Source organism: Esox lucius, chromosome 5 (assembly GCF_011004845.1).
Source record: "Esox lucius isolate fEsoLuc1 chromosome 5, fEsoLuc1.pri, whole genome shotgun sequence".
NCBI lineage: Eukaryota > Metazoa > Chordata > Actinopteri > Esociformes > Esocidae > Esox > Esox lucius.
The window spans coordinates 12,304,536-12,312,740 of record NC_047573.1 but is presented as its reverse complement, the minus strand read 5'-3'; positions in this window follow the sequence as shown (position 1 = coordinate 12,312,740).

Below are 8,205 nucleotides of genomic sequence, written 5' to 3'. Positions count from 1 at the left end.
AGGCTAGCTCTAGCATTTATTTGTCAACTGTAGTGAAGGTTGTTTACACACACCCTCTCACAAACAAACACACAGACACATAGAGACTCACAAACACAACAAACCGAACAAAAGCTGTTGACTGCCAGACGAACATGCTAACTCTGCCATCAGTGTTGCTGTTTAAATGCATCCTCCTAAAGGGACCATCCTTCTGGTAACCAACTGTCTCAAACCTGATCCCTATGAAAAACTCATTGCTTTCTTTTTATTGGCCGAAAATATTGTCTCTGGATTTCCATTCAGCCCCTTAGCCAAACTGTCACATTTTCCACAGTCCCCCTTTCTTCTCTCTGGAGACTTCCACTACTAAATGGCTGTGATTGTGGGGCCAGAGAAAAAAAAAACGTGCCTGACCTGAGTTAAGTTTATCCTCCTGGACAATAGGGAGTTGCTGTAACCAGGCTTAAGTTTTGCAAGCTGTGGCATTCTTATCTGTGCTGAGAGAAGCGGTAGCTCAGCTGCACCAGCTGGGTTTAAATTAAGCCCAATGCTTTTCGGGTCCATTCTTTCACTATTGTCTCTGTCTGCAAGCAGCTGGCTCCTCAACTGACTGGCTATAATTGGAGGAGTATTTACTCAGCTGCAAACATTTACATATGTTTTCACATCGTACAGGTCATATTTACTACCGGGGTGTTGCGCTTACGTACAGACACACACTACGAACACTTGGAGTTTTAAGGCACATGCCTCCCAGGGCGGGAGCCCAAAGGCCCCAGCTGGTAGGCCCGTGTTCCTCAAACCCTGGACCATGATCTCGTGCTGGTTCGTGGAGGAATGCCCTGCGGCGTCTGTTGTTTAGCTGTTGCCGCATACAGAGTGCTTTCTATTGCACTCATACATACCAACAGGTCAGTGAATTCAGATGGGCCGAAATCCGGAGCGTGTAGGCAGAATCCAGGTCCACTGCAGGTGGACAAGAACAGACGTGACCAGGTGGGCTTTGGGCAGCGGCGGCAGGAATCATCAGGCAGAAACTGGATCTGCAACACATCCCGGACGACTTTAAACAGGGACAACTAGTCATCACCACAGGACTGAGGAGTGGTCCAAGGGATCAGGTTCTCCTAAGGTTCAACAGAACCCCAGAGAACCTCAGCATATAATTCAGATTGACCCCAGTCCCCTGTCACATAAACAAATGCAATGTAAAATAAAAACAAATAGGACAGACTAACTCTAGTTCTTTGTCACTCATCATTGCAGTGTGAAACTAGGGACTGAGACTGGGGGGGCCCCGGAGACACTGTGGCCCTGTCCCGAAGACCGCTCTGGAAAGGACCAACCAGGCAAGAAATAGTTCCACCCACTTAGCCATGCACCAGACCACCAAAGGGACACTGGAGAATTTTGGGCAGTTCTTCAAGTGAACACAATGTGAGGCCGAGAGCAATATAGCAGAATTATTTTAAAAATGTCTTGCCAAAAATTAAGATTGACAGCTTGTTTGCTAATGCTGTACAAACATACTTCGGTAGCAGCAGAAAGGGCGTTAACATTTTATCATACAATTATGCTGACTAATGAGTCAGTTATGTTATCACACCACCCTCAGGATCATGCCCGTTGTGGTTTGAAAGAATGTTGACAAAGAGAGAAAGGAAACCAAGTATAAAGGCCTCTAGACCAGGGTCCCGCGACCGGGTCTGTGAGTAGAGTGGACTTGAAATAAGTAAACCTTTCTAGGCAACCATTCGCAATATTAATTCTAACGAATGCTACGTTTTATTTCACTACATTTGTTGTTCTTGTGTGGGGTCCACTTTTGAAAATACTAGTCAAGTAATATTAAAAAGTCTCAAAAACATATAAAACCACTACCATTAAAATTACGTGCTCCATTTCAGATTCATTATCAGAACAGTTTCAATCTTAGAGTTTTCCATTGGCTTAATCTAATCTGTTAATAGTTGGATTTAGTACTGCACCCATTAATTAGGCAGTTCCAGATTAGATAATTTTTGTAGTTTTATTACTAAAATAATCAACTAATTAAATGTTCCAATTGTCGTATACCTTCACATAGGATTTGCAACATTTCTTCCTAAAAAATAATTTGCCAATGTTTATGGACGTTCTTGTCTGCCTGCACATATTGCTGATATAGCCATCATTGTAGACTGACATTCTGAGGTGGGAGAGGTTTACCACATTAAATGTTAACATAACAAGCCATCTAGACTTCACTGCTCATTCATGTATTTATTACAATGGAACACTATTACAATGAATCACATGATGTCTTAGCCTTATTTAGAGCGTGTTCACCAACTTTTATTACGATCAGAATATCTCTGCCTGAATTAGGAGCATTTATGTGTTAGAATCCTCCCCTAAATGAAAATGAATTGGTCAGTAGTGGCCACTTTTGTTGATTGTGTATTCTGTAAAATATAGAGTTGTTTGAAACTTGTCAATACGCTCACGCAAAGTTTCGAGCTGATCGGTCATTCCCTCCTAGAGGATTGGAGATTTAGGTATTTTAAAGAAAATGTCCATGCTGCTGAAACCCTAATTCAAAAGCAAAAGTATTTGACTATGTTTGTCAGTTGAGGGGAAGTTTCTTGTTAAGACAAAAATAACCAGGTAAGGAGCATTCATTTAGGTCTTAATTAGGAATTTCCCAGCTGTGGTGAACACAGCCAAGTACTGGTGAACACTGGGGAAGTACTTTGTAATATTTATACCTCTGGTTTCTACAATGTAAACTCAGACAGAAAGGCACAATTGACACATTGTGGTATTTCTATAAACTTAGGATACCAACTTTTGAAATATTAACTTATGGCCAGATTTGCAAGTACATCTACAGATGCTCTGCCTCTTCTGCAGCATAAGCCAACAAATTGTGATGACTGCGTCACAGAAAATGAGGTGGCCCAGGGGAAAACCCAACCAGCCAGATTCACCACACACTGATTGAGAAAGTGCCATGGTACAGTACCAGTCCATTTCTTACCTGCCTTTGCCTGTAGTCCTGACTAAACAAACTTGGGACAGGCAGAAACATACATGTGGAATTTCAACTTTGCATTAACACAAGCCGTGTCTCAAGTGTAACTAAAATTGCACCAACTAAGGCTGACAAGGACAGCAGTAGCCTGATAGAAGGTACAGGTGGATTTTGTAAGCAATCTGTGGACATTGATTATTGAATGTCCAGCTTAACGGTCAAAGATGCATTTGTGACATCCTTACTATCCTAAAATAGGTTTGGAAAAGGCCAGTACCTGTTGTGTCTCTTATTCCTACTGTATATGGTATCAGGGACGTCACTAGAAAATCATGGATGGGGGATTAAGCTTACTATATATTAGTGGCCACCTTACTATTTTGTTGAATTACATTTTCATTTATTTGGAATTTTTATTACAAATGACAGATCTTAGTCTTCTCTGAAGTGTCTTCTTGAAAATTGTATCTACATTTGCTGCCTTCTGGTAAAAAAAGAAAAAGACTGATCACTTTGATATTACATGACGTCTGGTCTGTCGCACATGTCGAATTTCAGGAACTGCAATTTGTCTAAAAATGTCCATACATGACATTTGTACGATCTCCAAAAAAATTTTTAACCTCCATACATTTCTATATAAAATGGTGGTGGGCTAGCTGAAATGTTATATTGATTAGCAAAACGTTCTAGTGCTATTACATTTTGAACTTGAGAGGATTTACTTCTCCAACCACTAGAAACATTAGCTACTATTTACAGAAGACAACTCACTTCAGATGAGGGAGTTACTTTCAAACCATCAAACTCAACCGAACATGCTGCAAAACAAACACGATTCAATACAATTTATTAGAAGTTTAAATGTGATAGAAAGGTTGACAAAAAACGTCCCTGTATGGTATTATTGAGGGATCCACAAGAAATTAATTAGAACCTTGATTTTTAGGGTCATGGACAGTGGACTGAACACCCAGTCTGTTGACAATCCAATCTTGTGAACATTACATTCAAATCCCTGAAAGAAATATAATTACTCAAGTATTCTAATCAAATCCATCCATCCATCCATCCATCCATCTTCTTCCACTTATCCGGGGCCGGGTCGCGGTGGCAGCAGTCTAAGCAGGGATGCCCAGACTTCCCTCTCCCCAGACACTTCCTCTAGCTCTTCCGGGGGGACACCGAGGCGTTCCCAGGCCAGCCGGGAGACATAGTCCCAACAGCGTGTCCTAGGTCTTCCCCGGGGTCTCCTCCCGGTGGGACGGGACCGGAACACCTTCCCAGGAAGGCATTCCGGAGGCATCCGAAACAGATGCCCAAGCCACCTCAGCTGACCCCTCTCGATGTAGAGGAGCAGCGGCTCTACTCTGAGCTCCTCCCGGGTGACCGAGCTTCTCACCCTATCTCTAAGGGATCGCGAGAGATCAAATCCTAAAGTTTGAAATAAAAAAGCTTTAAGTAAAAAAAAAAATTATAGCTTGTTTCTTTAATTTTATAATTACAAAAACAAAGAAAATGTGACTAAGGACTCCAAGCTATTATCTTGGCTATCTTGGCTATTATCTGTAGCTTCAATGACCTCAGTGGATAGGGGACCTAACATTGTACAATCAAATTTGAAATTGTAAATGAACTGGCTTATTCATTAGTTTGGTAACAGGGTTAAAACAGTGTAGTTTTATGGGATGTCGCCGGACACTGTACCTCTTCTGACGCCATAGTCCACCTCTGAACTGAACAAATGCATTGTCCAATGTAGTGGCAGGTAGCCACCAGGGGGTGTGGTTAAAGAGATGATGCTTGAGAGTTGCTGACACCTGGTCCAGGCCTTCACGCATTCTCATTCCTTCTGATTCATTTAGATGATTTATTTGCCTTCCCTTTGTTATATTGAATAACTGAGGTGGTTTCTTACTGACAAAAAACAGTGCTTTTTCTCTCCACTCTGGGCAATAGCTGGTCGAATATCAAAATAGAAAGGAATTACGTCTCTGCGAGATGCCTTGTGATATTATCTAATAAGTGCATCAGGGTGAAAAATGAAAGCCCACTCCAGTCGGTAATAATAGTGCTTGTATTTAACATATAGCCTTTTGAATATAGATTGGAGTTTCAGGTTTGAAAGCCAAAGGACATTTGCAATTCAGGAGGGAACATGCCCATCTCTAAACAAACATACTACTACATGGACTTAGACAAGATAAAAAATATGAGACAAGTACAAACTGTTCTGCTCTGTTTGACCGTGACTATTTCTGCTGGCTGAATAGGTTATCATGTGTTGCTTGACTCTCTTTCATCAATGATGTATGGATGCCGAAGCAATGGACCCGAGGTTTCAAATTACACTCAACTGCTGAATAGAGTGTGTACAAAGATCTGTTAATAATGAAATGATAACTCAGTCTATTAATAAAAAGATCCAGGCTTCTTCCTTGATGGCACCTGAGTAATGATTTATTGTCTAGTCAGGCAAGTCCCACCTTCCTGTTTTCAAAAGTCCTAAATAGAAGTTCTCTTGTAAACCCAGTTTGGACCTCTTTTAACAATTTGGAAACATTTCAACCATTGAGATTTCTACTACATTTAAGAAATAAAACCAAGTTTTTAATTTTTTTTTTATCAAGATGAAGACATCTTGGACCCACAAGATGGACCCACAAGAGCATCTTCAGGAAATGAAGGTCAATGATCTTAGGATGTTGAACAACAGTCCCATAGAGGGTTTCATAGCAGCTTGACAAGAGCCTAACATTGTCTTGCACAGGTATTTTGGTCTGTTTGGTGGTTAGGGTCCCCATTAGATTTACTGCAATGGAGCGTTCCAGCAGCTCAACTCAAGCTGCACACGCTAGTATTTAGCGCAAACTCACTGTCTAGGTCTCGCTCTGAAGTAACAGACATTCACGTAGTTTTCAATGGAGTGTTCAGGCCACTGTCAGATCAATCACAAATTCAGACAGATTATGGTTTTGCTGAAAGATTCCTTTTCTCCACAAGGTCAATAGACTGATATCTTTGGGTGTACCATCTACTTTCTACACTCGGGTGAGGTGTCAAAATATTGTCTTCCTGAAACCCATTTTTATTCCCCAGATTTCTGGACAGCAGTTTCATTGTGATAGAACTTTTTTGACAATGACAATGGAGTCACTGGTCATCATTTCTCCTTCACTTCAATGTGCCAGTCTGTAACTTTGGTGTGAATTCCAAGTAAAAAACATTATAGAATCAAAAAGGTGCTTGTGCCCTTTTCACTGTCCATACCATTGTCACTAACCGGATTGAGGCCAATCTGTGAAACTTTGTCTCAATCACTCTTTGTTCAAGAACAAGGCAGAAAAACGGAAAGGGCATAAATGAAGCCATTGGGTCTGGGCCATACCACTGGTCAAAGAGTTCTGTTCTGCCTCCCTTTCAGCTGCTCTCAGCAGTGTGAGAGCCAGCCAAGGAAAAGAAAAAGCTTTGTGCCTCTGCCCTCACCACGCACACGCACGTGCAGACACATAAACGTGTGTACACACATGGAAACACACATGGACACACACACACACACACACACACACAACAGGCACAGATGGGCTTTCTTTCTCTTTTCCCTTTTTCCTATGAAAATTGACACAAATACACACACACACACACACATACGTGTGTGCATGAACACAAACACACGATTCTGGCAACAATGGGACCGACTGGGTCTTCAAAGGCTTCTTTATAGTGCAACAAAGATAAACGTTCTGTCAGGAGTGAAGTGTTGAGGGTCTGTAGCACACACTATATTTAACAGGGATTTAAGAACGTTACACCGTTTTAGTCAATTAGGATTTTGCCATGGAGACTATATTTGTTCTTCAAAACAGTCAGGCTAATTTCACAAAAGTATGTGACTGTGAGTATGTGGTTTGGAGTTTCCCTAAATCAAGCATAGCGAAGGGCTTAGAGAGTGAGCCGTCCATACGAACAAGTCATATTGATTAGGTAAAACAGCTGATCGTTGTTTAACTTTGCTGATAACGGCTGTAGGCCTTCACACCTCCCATTCCCATTTCTGCTATGACCCTTTAAAAACTATTAAATATTATATTAAATGATGATCATAAGCTTAAGAATCCATTGCCAATCTATTTGCATACAGGCTCACCTTGTGCCCATCACTACTGCGTGCTACTACTGCTGCCTATTCCTGGCCGTCCTGGTGAAACATGTCCGAGCATGACTAAGGTGTGACCGCCGTCTGAATGGATGACACAACATGTCCAAGATGGTGACAATATTCCTCACGTGGCGCTGACTCAGACTGTGAAGCTGATCAAGTTCTAACCATCATTTACACTCACTGACCCACAACGGTCACTGTGACTGCTTTACTGGCAGTAGTTCATCTTAGCACTGGGTGGTTAAGCTATAAATCCAAGGGTTGCGTCGGAAATATTTCTACTATTTGATGAATGTCCTGTGTACTTTGTTGGTGTGACAAGGACTTGTCCCCTTACTGGCCAGTCAGTCAATATAATTACTTATATCACAGGGCTCCATCACAATCGGTGGGGTATTGTCAATCATTGTGCTGCCATCTACTTCCATTCCCCAGGTAGCACAACATATTCTAATGTTAGTACAGTGTGGATGGATATTACAGTTTATGAAATAACAAATAACAGGCCTATATGTAATTCAAACATTGGGTGTTTGTCAACAAATAAGCTTTGCGCCTACTAGACTTTTCACATTGCATTTCTCCACAAACAAAAAATACCAGGCTTTCATAAAGAGCTTTGTATGTGGGAGGCATGTTCTTAATTGGCCAGACATAACTGAGGCCTCTCACTGATATGGCGTTGTGGGAGTGAATCATTTGAATACGCTTGGAGTTGTGCAGCTTTGGCAACCGGACAAGAGGCGCACTTTGTTCTGTAAACGGGAATGGAAACAAGCCAAATGGACTGTACAGTGAAGTTAGGTCGATGTGAATTGTAAATAATGTAAAATCATGATTGCAAAAGCCTTAAAAGTAGACCATGTGGAGTCCTTTATTCCATACACTCCTTGGCTAATGAATGACCGAGATAAGAAAAAACATCCAATGGATTGTTCTTGAAACAGCTTCATAATAGCATCAGTATTTCCTACTGAGCAGTGTTTCTTTTTTATGAAATGGTAATCGTCACCAGGGGATAAATTGGTCAGCGGGAGTTGAGCTCCTG